We start from the raw sequence: 20,098 nt of genomic DNA, 5'->3' as shown, positions 1-20,098 counted from the left end.
GAGAACAAAAAACATGGTTGAGGCCAGCACCGCGGCACAATAGGCTAATCCTCTGCCTGTGGCGCTGGCACACCGGGTTCTAGTCCCAGTCAGGGCGCCAGATTCTGTCCTGGTTGCCCCTCTTCCAGGCCAGCTCTCTGCTGTGGCCAGGGAGTGCAGTGGAGGATGGCCCAAGTGCTTGAGCCCTGCACCCCATGGGAGACCAGGAGAAGCACCTGGCTCTTGGCTTCAGATCAGCGCGGTGCGCCGGCTGCAGTACATCGGCCACAGCAGCCATTGGAAGGTAAACCAACGGTAAAGGAAGACCTTTCTCCCTGTCTTTCTCTCTCACTGTCCACTCTGCCTGTAAAAAAAAAAAAAAAAAAAAAAAAAAAGGTTGAAGATATTGACAATAGCATGTGGAATCTCAATGCTGAATGCTGATTGCGGGCCAGAGTTGGTGAGAAGGGAAGTTGCTAAAGATCTGGGCCTCCAAGTGCCATAAGTTGGAATTCCAGAATTGTGTATGTTGGAATGAAGCAAAAATAAATTGCCACTTTCCAATCTGCTTCTCAGAGATGACAATGAAAGTGGTTGAGTGGGGTATCCTCTTGGAAGGAAAAGCTTCAAGTAGTTTACCTCACCATTACTTCACTGTTTACGAGAGTTGTGGCCAGTGCTAAATGAAACATCTGCTTATTTAATGTCACAATAATAAACAAAAACATAGTAGTTTTGATATTTAACTTCCGAAAACTTTCTAATGATTTCATGAAAATGCTTCTTATCAACATGTTAAAAAGTATATATGTGCAGATTTTTCAATATACCTTCAGTCCAGGCATAGTTTTTCTATAATATAAAATTTTCATAAACTTTTTGAAGATTCCTCACAACAATAGATTTTAAAATCTTTTGAACCAAAATAAACTTATATTCTAAATTCTTTTCCCATGCAGTTTTGAAGTACCCTCTTACTGATTGCATTCTGAAATATTGTCTTTCATATGAGGAAATAGATACACAAATAACTAGGGAAAGTCTGAAAGATAAGGTTTAATTTGGTATATTTCCCAAAAAGGGATTAACAGTAACAATGGCAAGGAACAAAAATCTAGAAATTACAGTATTAATGGCTTTCAAATGCCTCGGGAGTTACAAAGTCATATAGAATTTCCAGTCAGTACATAAGACAGCAGAATCACAAGTGCTCATGTTTTCAATTAGTACAATATCATTTTAATTTTTAACCTACGGTATAAACTAAGTACTTGCAAGACCAAGAGAGAGAAACTTTACATAAGATCTGGAATAATGTCTAAATGTTCTTAACTTCTCAAAATGAACACAGGTAGGTGAGTTTGTGTGCCTGGACTGACAGTATAATTAAAAGTGCACTAAATTAAGCTTCTGTGTAAATACAATGTTTGTTAAAGCACAAATAGTACACTAATTTGAAGCTTTCATATGTGTTATTACAATTCAACAATAACCACAACAATTGTTCAAAATTTAGATCAAGAAAAAGGAAGGAATATTTAAGCAAACACATTGTTTAGAATTGTTGCATGGTGAAAATAACAAAAAGCAGACTGGATTTAAAGGATTTTAATATTTTTATCGAGACAGTGCATTCCTATTTCCTGGACTCAGGGCTGACCATGCCTATCACATCACATCCTTTGTATAAGCTGCTACTGGGCCAGTTTACAAGATAGGGCAAAAAAAAGAATGACAGGTATCCAATGATTTCTTAAAAGTATACAATTAAAGAATCAATAATTTGTAAGCACCTGCCAAATCCAATGTGAGCTGCCAAGCTTAGTGAAATAGGAACATTCTGGCCTCTTGTCTCTTCTACCATCTCTAGTCTGGAGGATAGGGAGGTAAAGGGTGGTTGTACGCAGAGATAAAGCCAGAGTCCCTTCCCTAAAGGAGCCTCAATTGCAGTAGGACATAACTTGGGAGTGTGGAAAGTTGGGTGGAAAACAGTTAGGGGTTGCATTGTGCCTCTCCTGATTCCATGTTGAATCCTCATCTCCAATAACTAGAGTGTGGCCATTTATGTGAAAATAGGGTTGTTAGAAATGTAATTATTTTAGGCGAGATCATTCTGCTGTAGAGTGGGCCCAATTCAGTAAGACACCTGTGATTGCATACAGAGGCCATTGCCACAGCCGTACAAGGAAAATATAATATGAAGATGAAGCAGATATCAGGACAATGCTCCTGCAAACAAAAAAATGGCGACATTAATGTAGGCAAGAGATGTGAAACAGAGTTTTCACCAAAGCCCTTTTCTGAATAAAGAAGAGTGCTCACAGGAAGTAAAGACAGCCATCTTGAGCAAGATGGAATTCATTGTAGCAAGATAGTGTAGAAGTATGTGCTAGAACTTAGAACCAGCTCTATCTAGAAGATTGAGTAGGTACTGAGAGGAAAATACTGTTAAGTTTAGCAGGCAAAACATAATAAGTAAAGGCAGTACAAAAGAAAATACAAGGGGTAATTAGTAACAAGGGCCAAGCAGATTGATGGAATTGATAGGCACACAGAATTCATTTTCTGAGAATCCAGCAGATGTGAATCAGGTCAGAATCAGACAGGATGTATGTGTAACAAGGTGTCCAGTGTGGGTGTCAGGACACAAGGAGACATGGGTGAGGCCCAGCTGTTAGATTATATCAGAAGCTGTTTAGTCACTCAGAAACCTTACAGTCCCTCAGACTTAAATGTTTTCAATTAGATGAGTTTTATATGCATATTTATTATTTAGAGTAGTACACACGTTGGGATATGTATCAAGATATAATTACAAAATTGTACTTATAACATGAAGATTTTTATATTTTTCCCATCTTTCATAAGCAAATGAGTACAGAGGCACACAAGAGAAGGTGGCTTCACTGATCAACAATGAAAGGATAATTTAAAAATAGACTCATTCTTAAAGTCCCCTGTTAGCCACTAAGGTAGTAGAGCTTATTTTCCATATACATATCATTCACAGAAAGAGCATTTGATTTTCTTTCAAGTCTACTCCTTTATCCAAAAAGCAATTTACTTTAAGAATCTGAATTCCTCATAGTCTCAATTTGGATTTTCTATTTGCAGATCAAATAGACAATCTCTAGACTTGCAAAGGTTTCTTGGTTTATCGCCTTGACGGGCTTTACATTCATTAAACACTAATCTTCAGAAGCTTACACACAGGCGGACATATAATTACCACGATTACACTTCATTCAGCAGCCTGTACAGTTGGCATTTGATATGAATGATGATGCTCTGGATGGAGAAGTCCTCTCCTTTTCAACAAGACTCTTGATTCTCCTACTCCAAGTATAAATGAGAGGGATCTTGCAAGGCTGACAGCTTTACATAAGCCTGACCATATTATATGCTGCTGTACTAGGGAAATGGGGCCCAGGACAAAGATGAGAGGAACTACTCTTGTATTGCAGTGCGTTAGACAACAGCAAAAAAGAAAACTGTGCACAAAGGCAACGCTGAACACTTTACTCACTTGAAGAGTGAATGAGCTGCACTTGCCTTCTGTATAAGTCCTACCATTTGAGTTTCTTTAATAGAAATCTATCTTCTCTGGCCATTACTGTAGCATAGCAGGTTAAACTTCCATCTGTGGTCCCAGCATCCCACATAGGCACCAGTTCAAGTCCCAGCTGCTCCACTTCTGATCCATCTCTCTGCTAATGGCCTGGGAAAGCAGTGGAAGATGGTCGAAGTGCTTGGGCCCCGTACCCAGTTGGGAGACCTGGAAGAAGCTCCTGGGTCCTGGCTTGGGATCATCCCAGCTCAGGCCATTGCAGCCATTTGGGGAGTGAATCGGTGGGCAAAGATCTCTCTCTCTCTCTCTCTCTGCATCTCTCTGTCTGTAACTCTTCTTCTCAAATAAATAAATTTTTTAAAAGAAATTTATCTTCATATGTTTCTGTAGACTGGATGCTTGAGAGAAATGAATCAGCTATAATGAATTCCATCTTGCTCAAGATGGCTGTCTTTACTTCCTGTGAGCACTCTTCTTTATTCAGAAAAAAAAAATACCTCGTATTATCAATTGGTATGCTTTCTGAAAGTTATAAAAGGAAATATTAAAGCATAATTGTATGTTCCCATTTAATAAAGACCAATCTTAAAGAGATTATGAAAATCACTCTCTGATTTAGGATATGTTTTCAACTGTGTGTTCAATTTGTTGAGATCCCTCTTACACAAGAGAACAAAACTTAATTTAACTGCATCATAAATGTACCAATTTGGTAAATCTCTGTTCCTTAGTCTACATCATGTGATGCATTGACAGGCAACTGTTTATTTTAATATAAAGACAACTGATATTTAGAACTGTATGAAAATAATTGCAATAAAATAAAGCTTACTTGTTTTTCAATAGTTAGTCACAGAGAAAGACATTCATTAGAGAGAGAAGTTTAAAATGGTACAGTGTTGCAGGTGTTTGATGCCAGGTTTCATCTTCTATTTTTTTAGAACAACAATTATGTATATGTACTACATTTTTGACAAATAAGATACAGATTAAGAGAACTATAGAAATTCCCCCCCCCCCGAGTCTCCATAGAGAGGAGATTCCTTCTTCCAAAGTGACCTCAATTTATTTGCATGTAATACTTCTTTCTAATCAAGAGAGTAATGTTAGCCTTATTCTGAAAGCTTAACAAATTAAATTATTTCACTCTTCACTGAATAAATACAGTGATTCCAAAGAACTTTCAGCAAATGTGCTAGATATGAATTATTAATTGGATCTCATAAATACTAATATAATTATGTATAATTGCTTAATTTAGAACATTGACCTGATTGATAAAATGAAGATCTTTGCATAAAAAAACCCTTGCAGTAATTCCATTGAACTTTCTTTTATTTAGCAAGAAAAATGTCATGAAAGTTCTAATTCAAATCCACAAAAATCAATCAAGGCCAGCATTATCATTGTTTTCAGATAAACTGAATAAAGCACAGAAAAAAAAAGTATTTTATTTTGATCATTGTGCATGAGAAGCTTGTCACTGGGCACATAAACAAATTCCACTCTGGCTGAAAAAAAAAAATGACTACCTTGATCACATTGAAGGCCTACACCTCAGGGGTGAGAGGGTACTAATACCTCCACTAGCAATTTATAAAATATATTTGAAGGTGGATATCAGCTTTCTTTGATGTAGAAATGTTGTACCTTCCAACTTACTCTCAAAATGACTAGTGATCAAGTGGAACTTGGCCTATATGAAAAGCTCAAATTCCAATATGACAATTTGTGATACTTAAAAATGTTTCTCCAGGTTCATTATCAATATGTTTGATGTGTCAATCCATGATTAATTTGGTTTTACATGTACTCTTAGTTAATGCTATTACTTCTGAATGCTATGAAGTATTCAAGGAGCTCAGAATAAGAAAGGATCAATAAGATAAGAAAAATTTGTGAGACAAGCAGAAACTCAAGCAGCTTTATTGTGGGCCAGAGAATAAAATAAATTAAAGGTTTAATGTCATATATAGTTTTCATTAGGAAGTATATATTACCAATTTTAAATATCGTTTTCTCTAAATAACTTTCCTAACAGCATGAAGTAGAATCCAGTTTATATTTAGCATCCACGAGGCATGCACATCCTAAAAATTCTTCTGAATAATAAATTCATTTTATAAATTGTGAATCAAGCAATATTGAAAAGTAAAGAATGTTTCTCTTTGTTAAAGTTTTGATAACATTCTTCTAAAAACATTATTCCATGTTCTGTTTCTCAGTGTCTGTTTCTCTATTTCTGAGTCTGTCTTTTAGTCCCTCTCACATAGCAATAGAATTCCACTATACAAAATGCTTTGTAACATGTTCTTTTTTCCAATTTTCATTTTAAATTTACAAAATAAAAATTGGATGTAGTAGTCCAATGAATTCTCATTACCCCTCACATCATGTCTGTAATTAATATCTCATATTATATATTTGTGCCAAAGAATGAACCACACTCAGCCTCTCAAATTGAAAGATACAGACTGGATTAGTGGATTTCAAAAAGACCCATCTATATGCTGCCTATAAGAAACACACTTACCCTGATCCCTATTAAATATAAGAGTGGGAATAAGAGAGGGAGGAGATGTACAGTTTAGGACATGCTCAATCAGACTTGCTCCAAATGGTGGAGTTAGAAACGTGCCAGGGGATTCCAATACAATCCCATCAAGGTGGCATGTACCAATGCCTTCTCACTAGTCCAAGTGATCAATTTCAGTTCACAATTGATCACACTGATAGGTCTAAGAGTCAAAGGGATCACACAAACAAGACTAGTGTCTGCTAATACTAACTGATAGAATCAAAAAGGGAGAGAAAGATCCAACATGGGAAGTGGGATACACAGCAGACTCATAGAATGGCAGATGTCCTAAATAGCACTCTGGCCTCAGAATCAGCCCTTAAGGCAGAGAAGAAATAAAATTTTAAAAAGTATACAAAGCATCAATTAGTTTCTTGAAAAAGATAAAATTTATAAACTATTGACCCAATTAAAAATAAAAAGAAAATGAACAAAAAAAATAAAATTGGAGATGAAAATGGAGATGTTATCATTGAAACCACAGAAATATAATCATCAGGAATTATTACAAACTGTAGTATGTTAATGAATTGGTAAATCTATAGGAAATGGATAGCTTGCTGCACACATGTAATTTACCAAAATTGAGGTATGATGGCATAGAATGTATGAATAGACCAGTAACTAAGGCTGAGATTTAATAGTATGAACAGCCTCCCAACAAAGAAAAGACCAGGACCAGATAACTTCCCTGCTTATTTCTACCAACCTTTTTTTATTTTCATGTTGGTGTTTTTGTTTTTTTAATTTAATTTTTCAATTTTAATTTTCAATTTATTTTTAATGAATTCAGTGTGATTTGTAGTTGTAATTCTTTTTAAAAGACTTTTTATATATTTGAAAGGCAGTGTTAGAGAAGGAGAGACAGAAAGAGATCTTCCATTAGCTGGTTCACTCCCCAGCAGGCCACAAGGACCAGAGCTGAGCCAGTCTAAAGCTGGTAGCCAGGAGTCCCTTACTGGTCTCCCACATAGCTGCAGTGGCCCAAGCACTTAGTCCATCCTTCACTGCCTTCCCAGGCACATTAACAGAAAGCTGGATCAGAAGTGGAGCAGCCAGGAATCGAACTGGTGTCCATATGGAATGCTGGTGCTGCAGGCTTCGGCATACCACTACATCATAGCACTGGCCATGTTACAATTCTTAGAATAAAATAACATTCCCTTTCTCATCGCCTGCCTCCCTCTACCTCTCACCCTTCCACTTTTTTTCTTTCTCCCTTTCTTTTTAAGTTTTTGAGATAATAATTTAAAATTACCTTATAATAAAAAGGCTTAATACTTCATCAAATAAGAAGTTTAAGAAGTGAAAAGAACTAACAGCAACTCTTAAACTATTCAAAACATTTATAGAGAAGGAACCTTCCAAACTTTTTCTTTGAGGCTAGCATCTTAATTCCAAAACCAAAAAACAATACAAAAAGAGAAGTGTAGACCAGTATCACTGATGAACATAAATGCAAAAACCCTTAACAAAATACCAGCAAATTGAATCCAACAACATCAAACAGATCCAACATGGACCAAGTGGGATTTATCCCAGGGATGCAGGGATGGCTCAACATGTGCAAATCAATAAACATGATACATCATGTTATCAAAAGGAAGGATAAAATCCACCTGACTATCTCAATAGATGCAGAATAAGCTTTGGGTAAAATACAGCAGCTTTTCATATTTAAAAAAATCTCTAAAAATTTGGCTATAGACAGAACATACCTCAACACAATCAAAGCAGTAAATGACAAACCCACTGCCAGTATCATACTGAATGTGGAAAAGCTGCAATGAGACAAGGATATCCATTCTCAACACCATTATTCAATATGGTTCTGGGAGTGTTAGCCACAACCATTAGGCAAGAAAAAGAAATGAAGCAGATATAAATTAGAAAGGAGGAAGTCAAATTATCCCTTTTTGCAGGTGAGATAATCCTTTACACAGGGGAAAAGGACTTCTCTAAGAGACTCTTATAACTCATAGGAGTAGGAGAATTTTACAGAATAAAAATCCAGTGGTTTTCTTATATGCCATCAATGTTCTGGCTGAGAAAAAAATTACAAGATCAGTCCCATTCAAAATAGCTACTATAAAATTTAAATACCTTGAGGTAAATTTAACCATCCATGTGAAAGATCTCTATAATGAAAATTATAAAGCATTAAGGGAAAAATAGAAAAATACACGAAAAATGGAAATATCTTCTATGTTTATGGATTGGAAGAATCAATATCATCAAAATTTCCATTTTACTCAGAGCAATTTACAGATTAAATGTGATCTCAATCAAAATTATCAGAGCATTCTTCACAGAACTAGGGAAAAATAATAAAATGCATACAGAAATACATGAACCTGTGAGACTACTTGAGACATTTTATTTGCGAGGCGACTGTGGAAATGAAGAGAGGTGCATGAGAAAAAGTTTGTAGTAATTGTCCCAGTAACTTGAATCTCACAATGAGGAAACCAAAATAAATGACTCAATGAATGAGGGTGAATTTATGAGAAACCCATGTTGTTACAGTCTTTTAATAGGTGAATTTTGTATTTCTACCCCATGATTTATGCAACTCTGTAAATAGGAATAATTGTACTTTATGTTTTAAAACATTTATGCCTATGTATTTTATTAAAGTTACATTATATTGAAGTATAATTGTAGAAATTTTCCTTTTGATCTATTTCACTATACGAATATTTGTAACATAGGGCCTAAAAAATACAAAGACGAGTAATAAAATCTGTTTCTAATCTTTATTAGGTAACTTTTGAGTACTTATTAGGCTTATTAACTATTTTTCTAAGATCCATAATTTTATTTTCAGTATTTTACCTAAATTTTAAATTTATTGATAAATTCAAAGTGTTACATAACTTTTATATCTCTTATTCTCTATGCAATCTTTTTCTTCCTATACTTCATTGAAAACTTATATTTTTAGTTATTACTGGTCAAATAGCCAGAAGTTGTCACCTTTACTATTCTATCCTCAAAATAACTTTTGTTAAATTCTTTGCATTTATTATTTTGTATTTTATAAAATTTTCTTCTATGATTTTGGTGTTAACACTTTTGTAATCTCTTTTTAAATTGTACATAAGTATTTTTTGCCTACATTCATTCAAAGTAATGTATTGCTTCTGTCTGAGTGCTAATTAATTCCTAAACAAATTTATGAGTGACTCTACTCTCTTTCAGTATTTTATGTTTTTAAGATTTCAACTCATTGCTTTCTTGTTCCTTTATTTTTCTATTTATTGGTCATGAAACATTCATGATCTGATATAGATTATTAACTACTAACTTTGCTTTGAATGATATTTATAGTTAATAGTCATTGCTTTTGTATGTCTTTATTTTTCTATTTATTGGACATGAAACATTCATGATCTGATATAGATTATTAACTACTAACTTTGCTTTGAATGATATTTATAGTTAATCTTTATTATTAATAATATTTCTTTCTAAAGGTTTGTTTATTTTTATATCCAATCCTGTCCTAATTATGATGTCTTTCTTTCTTTACTAATTTTTAAGAAGCCTTTAAAGGAATAGTTCATCTAGTCCAATTTTAAAGATTTATTTTATTTACATTTACTAACATGACTTTTTTGAATAGATTTTATCTATCTTTGCAGAAATGATGTTATTATTTTTCTTCTCAGAAACACACACTACTATAATAAATTTTGTTACAGTAAATTTCCTTAGTAATGAATCTTTTCGGTTTTTATTTATTTATAAGGCATCATTCTTTTATGGGAAATTTGTACTCTGCTTGCTGTTTCATAATCAAGTTATTTTCTTTCATGCCGTGATAGTCAAGATAACATTGACGTACACTTTTTTCCTGATGTTTTCTCCGGTATCAGTGCTGTACCTTTTGTTAGGAAGTATTTAGGCAGTGAAACATTCAAGGTTGTACCATGGCTTCCATTAACAGTCCTGTATGAAAGAGGCAGAGCTGCTACCTGAAGCTTTCACTTTATGTATTTTCCGTTAGAATTCTGGAAAAGGAAAAAAAATATATGAATGACCAATTGACATTTGCTCAACTTTGACCCAAATTTCCCTAGAATTTCCTTCTGTTATATGTTTTAGCAATTAGATTGCAGTGTGATACACATGTATAATTGTAATAATATAATTCTTCATGGTGCTCTGTTCTTTTTCCTTGGGTATCACTCTGTCCTGTAGTTTGCCAAACATTGTCAAAAAGCCTTGCCACTTGTCAATTCTCAAAGGCAATACAGAAATCTAAAGCAACAGAATGGAAGGAGCAGAGTCTGAAGCACACAGTGAAACAGAGTAAAGAAGACGTGGACATGGGAGGGTTATTAGGAAAAAATGCTTCCTGTTGCCTTTAAAATAAGTAAGTCCTTTGATTAGGAAGAAAACACACTGACATCGTAGAGAAATACAAGAAACAAATAAGAAATGATAGCATTTTAATTGCTAATACTTCATTTTATGAACAGGTTTTAATTGCCTATTTATGACAGCAGAGTGGGTGAAGCCTGCACATGCAGTGCCGCATCCCACATGGGTGCCGACATTCCATATGGGTGCCGGTTTGAATCCCAGCTGCTCCACTTCCGATCCAGCTCTCTGCTATGGTCTGGAAAAGCAGTGCAAGATGGCCCAAGTCCTTGGGCTCCTGCACCTGCGTGGGAGACCTAGAGGAAACTCCTGACTCCTGACTTCTGATCAGCACAGTTCTGGCCATTGTGGCCAATTGGAGAGTGAACCAGTGTATGGAAGACCTTTCTTTTCTGTCTTTTACTCTCCTTCTCTGTGTAACTCTGGCTTTCAAATAAATAAATAAATCTTTTTAAAAATTACCTATTTATATGAGAATAAAAAATATTTATTTGAAAGTCAGAGTTACAGAGAGAAGGAGGGAGGGGGTACTGAGACAGAGAGGGAATTTCTTTCTGCTGATTCATTTCCCAAATGGCCACAACAGCTAGGACTGGGCCATACTGAAGCCAGGAGCCAAAGTGTCTTCCAGGTCTCTTATGTGGGTGCAGAGGCTCAAGCACTTTGATCATCTTCCACTGTTTTACCAGGCTTTTCAGTAAAGAGCTTGATCTAAAGTCGAGCAGCCAGGACTCAAATGGGTACCTAAATGGCATTCTGGTATTGCAGGCAGTGGCTTAACCTCCTATGCCACAATGCCAGCCCTGGAATTAAAATTATTAATGATGTTTGATATACTTAGCCACATTTTGCTATTGAAAATCTTAACCTGTGAGTAACACTACTACATATAAAAACAGGGTACATATACTTGAACACCCATTATCTTTATTACATTTTAAGAGTAGTCACTTTTATAAAGACAAAAATATTGCATTTTTTATTTTACTTTCATTTTTGAGAGATCAGTATGTATTTTTAAATTTAAAAAACCTGATAGCAATATTATGCATATTGTTTTAAGTTAGTATATTTTTCTTAACTTTCTGTTTTCAAGTTCTTGCTCTGTCATTTTTATTCAACTGGGAATTTAATAGATTAAACCTGAAAATAGCCACCTGTTTACATTACCACTCAATGTTCTCATAACTTTTTAAAGGTAGCAATTCTATTATATTACATTCATTTATGGAGTGAGAGTATTTTACCTAAATTCCTAAAAACTATTATCTTTGAGAACCATCTGCATGCATATGTTCGGAAGAAATGGAGAGAGATTCAGAAAATTGTGATTCACTTTAATGCAATTTAGAAAAACTAATATTCTGAATAAGTCTGGTCTTGGCTGAAATTTTGACTTCTCAGATACATAATATATTCCCTATTTTAAAAGAATATGTGAGTATTTTGTAATGATGGTAAATCTTTGTAGAAGGTTATTTTTATGGATACTTTCTGAATAATCATGTTTTTTAATTATTGTCATATTAAAATTATTTCTCCATTTTGTCCTTTCATTGTAAGACAATGGCAGGAAAGGGAATATGAGACTTAGTTCTCATCAGAGATGAGATTCAGAGGAGGTATACGTGAATACACTGACTGATAGGATATTGCTACTTTCACCTCTGAGGTTCATACTGAACATGAACAGAATCAGTAAGTCAAAAAGATACTTTATAGATACAGGTGATAATGATCTGATAGGAAACTACCTATGTGATGCTTCCATGAGGCTATGAAAAGTAACAAATTAGGGAAGATACATGGTGGATGTTCTATGTAATGCCCCAGGGGAGCATTACATAACATAGTAGGAAGGTGAAAGTACATAGGTGGTTCATCTGCCAGTGGTTTTTTATTTAGACCCTTAAAGAAAAATCATTATGTGCTGATACCTGATCTCATCTGTAGAACCTCACTTTCTCAATGGTATTACTACCTAACTAAATAATGTTCTCAAGAGGAAAAAGTGTCTCTTTCTGCTTTATTATTTCATAAAGAGGGTGGTAGATTGGTTATATGAGTGGTAGATACAAATAATGGGTGGCTTCATTTTTATTATCTTAGAGAATCTTAATAATGTCTTTCATTTAAGAAGAATCACAATTCTTGGAAATGAGAAAGGTAATTGAGTACCTTCTCAGACCCTACTGAGGTCATACAAAGAGCAAAAAGGTCCTGTTGACTCAGATGCTATTTCCTGCAATGTCATGTTGCTATATATTATGTTTGAAATAAATTTATATTACCTATTTATTGATCAGGCATTCTGTTACCTATACCAGATGTTTTTCTATATAAATATTACTCATAACCTTTGCATCTTAAATTTTTTATTTTTTATTTTTTCTGTAAATATTTAAAATACATATAGCTCTCACTTTATTATTGTGGACTATATATTTTCCTCTAACTGAAATATTTATAGATACACATATAGGGTATATGATGTGTCTGTGTATAGACACAAAATATATATATATATATATTTATGGATTACATATGTATAAGTATATACATATAGAGGGTACACAATTTCATGCTAATAGAATCATCTTGATTGGTTTTCTTGATTGGTTTTTAATGTCGCAATATATGTTTTGATGTATTTTGTTGTTTTTATGTTTTTTCTCTACTTTTTTAGTATTCCTTGCTGTGTTTCTTCTTATTGATTTGTTTCACGACATTTTCCATATTATGTAAAACCAAAATCAGATCATGGTGTTATTCTGTTCGAAGTTTATTTTTTCTTTACAAACTTACTGTTTCCCATCATTTGGAGGAAGTAAAATACAAAGCTCTTCCTTCACATACAAAGCCCACCATCTGCCCTCCTAGAAACCCAGTTGCGTGTACCTATTGTCATAATGTTGTCCTTTCACACCTTCTTTGAAACCACACTAACCTCACTGTTACTCATTGAGCATACCAAGGATACTCCTACCTCACAATGCTTGTACTTTTGGTCTCCCATGTTGAAATATTCTTCCCGTGTAAAGTGACTTACCTGTTTACTACTTCTTGTCAACCGTTGAAATGTCACATTATGAGAGGTCTTGTATGATAGGAAAACTATTACCTCGAAAGATATTCATGTGTTAGTTCTCAGTAACCGTAAAAATTATACAACAAAAGGGAATTAAGGATGGAAATGGAAATAAGGTTGCCAGTCAGCTGAGCTTCAGATAGGAGGTTGTCCTGGCTACTAGAAGTGAACCCAGTATAACCAAAAGAGCTTTAAAGAAAGGGAAGAGAGAAGTGGAAGAATTCAGAGTGATGCAATGTAAGGTCTCAACACATTGTAACTGATTCTGAAAATGGAACCAGAGTGGCCCAGACCAAGGGATGAGAGAAACTTCTAGAAATGGAAAACACAACCAGAACCTACTGTGGAATGCCTAGAAAGTTTTTTACCCAATGAGACTATTTCGTATCTCACCTACAGAAATATATGTGTAAATGTTTATTGTTTTAGCCACCAAGGTATGATAACTTGTTAGCAGCCATAAAAGTCTAAGATACCGTAGCCCAAGCTGGAGAGGAGTGCGATGTGAGAACAGAATGAGAAGGTCTAGGCAGCATCGTACCTGACCAGAATAGATTTAACCAGGAGGTTAACCAAATTGCAGCTCTAGATCCTCCATTTACTTGGGGGTCTTCTGGGGCCATTTAAACCATTTAAACCATTCTGTGTCCATAGTTTATGATGTTCTTCTGCACATCAAATTTATACAAAACTAAGAGCCTAAAAATAAGGGTTTGAATCACCTGGCACATATTAAATAGGGGAAAATGTCGCCTAAATGTATTAACATAAACTGTAAGCCACAGAGGCTTACAATTGTTTAATTAATGATATCTGTGAGGGTGTATATGTGTGTGTGTGTATATATTGAAGTGTTTAAAAATATGGCTTGAAAAAACATTCTACAAATCCTATAGATAATCTTCTTAAGGTGCCCAGGACTATCAGCTTTGACATTGGCACAGCCAGTTCTTCTGACACTAGATTCTACATCCAAAGAAACTCAACTTAAAATGATGCTAATTTTGTTAAAAAAATTTTACCCTATTTCTTTGTCAAATATTGTTGTCGTTTTTTTGGGGGGTGGGGGGTGGGGACAGAATCTGCACAGAGCTGTGGTGAGTATTTCAACCAAGGAGTAATTTTATGTTTCATCAAGGATCTCTGATTATCACATGGAACATTTCTATCTATAGTCTGATACATCTGGCTGATAATGTCCATTAGTTGGGAAGTGGAACTTCCACGTTTCCCAACATATAATCATCTGAACTCTAAATAGTCAAGCATGCTATTTTAGGGTTCTTAGTGTGCCTTTTAAGTATATGTGGAAATACCATTGACCTTAATTGTATATCCTTTCTCTATATGCTAAAAATACATTTCTGTATATCCAGAAATCTGTATAAAAATAATGGCTTGGATAACTCTTAAAAATATTCCACTCTCTGCTGTCCCATATTTTATGGGGAAAATTTATAAATTAAACAATATAAATTTTTAAAACAACAAGGTTTTTCCTTTTTATTTTATTTATTTTGTTAGGGAGAAAGACAGAGGTGGAGACAGCCAGCCAGCCAGAGAATCTTGAACCTAATGGTTCACTCTTTAAATGCCTTCAACAACCCAGGGCTGGGCCAGGCTGAAAGAAGCACAAAATGCAGCCCAGGTTCCCCACGTGAGTGGCAGACACTCAAGTATTAGAATCAACATCTGCCACCTCTTGGGGTGTACATTCACAGGTTGGCATTAAACCCAGGCACTCAGATCTGGGATGACCTAGGTGGCATCTAAACTGCTGTGCCAAGCACTGGCCACCAAAAGCAGAATTGACTAAAGCCAAATTACGTCGACATATTAGTTCTTCTCTCTTTTCTGTATTTCTATTTCAATATTTATTATAAAATAGTACATGGTGATATAAACAGTAGTACAGATAAAAGTGTTGCTTTTGTATCCCAGTCATGATTCCCAAATCCTAGAAAATATGTATTTGATAATAAAATTGTGTGTGGATTTCAAATATTTTGCACCAAAATGAACTTGTTTTTTAAATCCATTTTCCATAGACTTTTTGAAGTTCCCTTGAATATTATGGTTAGTGGTACATTAGGACTGTGATTATAAAGTGGTTTAAAATTATGTTTTGGCAAAAATTAAAGAAGAAGAACAGAAGGAGGGGGTTGGGGAGGGAGAGATAATGGAAGGGAAATATGGTTATCTTAGAATTTTATCTATGAAATCTGTTCTCATATTAATAAAAATTAATTAAAAGACAGGAAAAGAAGAATACCTTGCTTTTTTTTTAAGATTTATTTCGCTTTTTGAAACAGTTACAGGGAGGCAGAGTCAGGGAGAGAGAGAGAGAGAGAGGGAAAAAGAGAGAGGTCTTCCACCCATTGGTTCACTCCCCAAATGGCCACAATGGCCAAAGCTGGGCTAACCTGAAGCCAGGACCTAGGATCGTTCTCCAGGTCTCCCATCCAGGTACAGGGCCCCAGCACTTGGGCCATCTTCTACTGCTTCCCAGGCCATAGCAGAGAGTCAGATCAGAAGTGGAGCAGTCCATGTGGGATGCTGGCACTACAGGCTTCAGCTTTACCCTCTACATCACAGCACCAACCCCAGAACACCTTGATTAATTTGACATATTATGACTTTTCCAAACTGAAAACAAATGAAATTTTGCATCAAGAAAAAAAAAAAAAAGCGAGCGAGTGAGAGAGAAGTAAATGTGTCTACACTTTTTTCAATTACAATTTATAGTATGGACAGTCTCATTGTTACATATTAGTACACAAATTTTTTTTGTCTTCCTAATTATTATATAATATTCTAAAATTAGTTTCATTGTTAATATAGCCATTAATCTATTGGTAGATATTTCAATTTCCTTTCTTCTAGCCATTGCTACATTCTATTATCTATGTGCTACCATAAAACCTTTACGTATACACTCAGTAAATATCTGGAGAATATTTCTAAAAGATATGTTTCTTAAAAGAGAAAAGACTATTTGCATTTTGTTTTAATAATTACTAAGTGACTAGTTTTTGCAAAAATGCTATACTAATTTATTTTTCTCAAAAATGTTAGATGATATCCTTTTTTTCATAGAACTAACAACATAATCTGGAAAAAAATATTGTGAAAACGTTTATGTTACCTGGAGTTATAAAATGTTTATTAATGCTTGCTTATTTTTTCTCTACTTATTTCTACTCCAGGGCCAATTTTTGATATAATGTAATCTCCCATACATAAAAGTGTTTATTGCAGCAAAGAAAGCATGTAGTCGCTCAGCTCTTTTGAGTCTGTGTATTTTTTTCTTGTTGCCTTCCCACAGAAGTGCTGCCTTTAAGACTCGCTTGAGGCTGCTTGGTAGTTACGGCAGAAGTGCTGCTGGCATTCTGGTTATTCCTTTACTATTCCCTTGGGAATCTCTTCCTTCTCCTGGTAATGGATGAGCTCCTGTTTCTGAAAATGTGCTATCTTCTTTCTGGGATATTAGTCTTATTTTAGGAGCAAATATTTTTTAGCAAATTGCTGCAAAAGGGCTTACTGTGATAAATCAATTATTTTAATTTGCAAGTCTGAAAATGTCATTATTCTTACCTTACAATGATCTAATCATTTGAGTGAGCCTAGAATTACAGGTTGGGATTTTTTTTTTTCCGTGTAATATTTTTTGAAGGACTCTACATTGGATTCTGAACTTTTGTGTAAGTTGCATTGTTTCCTTGTATGACCTTCTTGGATTGTGTGTACTGGTGTGTGGCTAGTGGTGTTGTCCTCTTTTAGAGTCTGTTTCTCCTAGCGAATCAAAGCTCTTCTACCTACTGAGTGCAGGTTTAGTTATGACAAGTTTTATGTGAGGAAATTTCATGGTTTGCAAGAAAGCGCCTGCTTTCTCTCTCTTGTTCCTGATTTCCCTGAATACCAATCCTCCAGGATAAACCTCTGCAGAAAGTCAACGCTTCCTGCATTCTAAAAGATTTGGGATGGGGGACAGGGTCCTGACAGCCTGTGCACATGAAGAGGATTGCCAAGTCCGGCTGCTCTTTAAACACGAAACATTGCTTCAAGGTTAGTTCTTCCATGGACCCTGGCCTTCAAGTGCACTGGACACCTTGGCTTTCTGAGCCTTTGCTGCAGAAACCATTTTGCTTTATAATGCTCCTCCCAAGTTCTCAGGCCTGCTTCCTCTGACGTCAACAACACACACTCCATGTAAACAGCAAAAATTTTAATTTTACCTTGAATATTACACAAAATATGCATTTTCTAAAGATTTACTTGTGTTTTATTCCATTGCTGTCATTTTATTAGTGTTTTGGGAGAACTCAGAGATAAATAGATGTGTTTGATTAACAAGCCTTCAGTTTTTATTTTTCCATTCAAGAACAGGGCATATGTTTTTATTTATTCAAGATCCTTTTGTACCCCTTAATAATGCTGAACATTTTTATTTGTAATAGTTCTACACAGTTTTGTTAACTGTTTTCCTAGGTTTATTGTTTTTAAAATATACTTTGGCAATTCAAAACAAGATTTTTTTCAAGTGTTCAAATTGTTTCATGTAACATTTCATTTTTACAAAAGTTTCCTTAGAGAATAGTAAAAAACACACATTCATAGTTATGCAAAACAACTCCAACAATTTGATTTTATAATGTCTATTCATTACAACTTAAATAAAAAGGAGATTATTTGATAAACCATATTTCATGCATCAGTGATATAAAAATTATAAAAAGTTCTGGGTGCCTTGGATACATGTATCAGACATAATGTAGTTGATAAATACACATGGAAAGTTAGAAGGAATAATGTTGAAATGTTGAAATTCTTTGTGGAAATTAGTATGATAGTTAATTATTTTTTTCCACTTTAGCTCTTTTTTTCCAACATTGTACAATTTTTTAATTGAAAAATATTTATATCATTTACTGACATGGTAAGGGAATACACAATTCTTGTTTTTTCTCTTTTTCTTTGATCTGATGCTTAATGCTTAAAGAATTTTTTAAAATATATTTGAATAAGGGAAAATTTATAATATATTTCTTGTGCTCTGAAAATGACCAAGGTATATATTCCACAAATTGAGATTTAAAATAACACATAGACATTAAAGGGAATTTTAAAAAGTATTACTTATTTTAAAGGCAGAGTGATGGGGGTGGAGGGTTTGGGGAGAGAGAGAAAGGCAGTGGCAGGAGACAGAGGGAGAAAGAGACATCTTCCATCTGCTGGTTCACTTTCCAGTTGGCCACAACAGCCAGGGCAGGGCCAGGTAAAGCCAAGCAATCAGAATTCCTTCTAGTTCTCCCAAGGGGATGACAGGGGCTCAAATACTTGGACCATCATCCACTGCTTTCCAAGTAGCATTAGCAGGGACCTGGCCCAGAAGCAGAACAACTGGGACTGTAACCAGTGCTACCATAAGGAATGCCGGCACTGCAAGCAGCAGCTTAAACTGTTGTGCCAAAATGCTAGCCCCATACATGTAACTTAGTTCTTCCTAAATGTAAGCTGAAAGAACAGGATGGTTTCATGAAGGTAAGGCTGTGTCTCAGAACATTAAAAATAGCTCATTCAGGGTAAAGGGCTCCTCATAGCTGCTCAGATCTAAGAGGTCCTTCTCCCTCTGTGTTGTGGGACACTTGTTACAGAAAGTCACCCTCAGAGAAATTTCCCAAATTACAGTGAAAACTTAATACTACATACAGAGAATGGTTGTTTGGTTTGAAATATAAAGCATGATAATTATAAAAATAAGCTATTATATATCATTCTGGGATTGCAGCAACTGATATGAAATAACTGTATAATTAAAAAAAAACTAATGGTATTAGTTTTTGGTATAACTATTTCTGACCATCTCAGAATGATATCACTACAGTGGAATAAACAGTAAGGCTACTTTTTGCCAGAATTTTCCTGATGATCATCACTAGAATTCCAAAGAGCTCTTCATCTTCGGATATTCAATTGCTCTCTCTTGATGAGCCTATTTTCTTCTCACCTTTTGCTTTTCTTCACTTCCGTTACTAACTCACTACCACTGCTATAATTTTGGCTTCTTGATAGTTTTGCTTGGGATTTTATTAATTCTCCAAAATCATTTTATTAGATTTCATGAAATCCTGCAATCTTTGTGATATTGATTGCATTTTGTAGTTGTACTAGGACATTTTTATAACAAATATGAAAAATAGTGAAAGTGTTTAAGCTAAATAGGAGGCACTAATTAGTATTCAAGTCCTTGGTGTTATGTTCATGTTATAATCATAGAAACACCCCTGTGCAATGCAAACATGCTAACAAATGTCTCTTCCTTAAACAAGTTGACCTACATTCTTCACATTGCTGCAGTCTATTTTTGTTAAAAAGTTTGAAGTTGTTCTTGCCTCTTCTGTGTTAAAATAAGCTCTCCCTAGCATCCAGTCTACTGCTCACTCTCCCCTGCCTACCCACATCCTCTCACTCTTCCTCCCACTATAAACACATCCCATCC

Source organism: Lepus europaeus, chromosome 20, assembly GCF_033115175.1.
Source record: "Lepus europaeus isolate LE1 chromosome 20, mLepTim1.pri, whole genome shotgun sequence".
Classification (NCBI taxonomy): domain Eukaryota; kingdom Metazoa; phylum Chordata; class Mammalia; order Lagomorpha; family Leporidae; genus Lepus; species Lepus europaeus.
Note: the sequence above shows the minus strand (reverse complement) of the source record.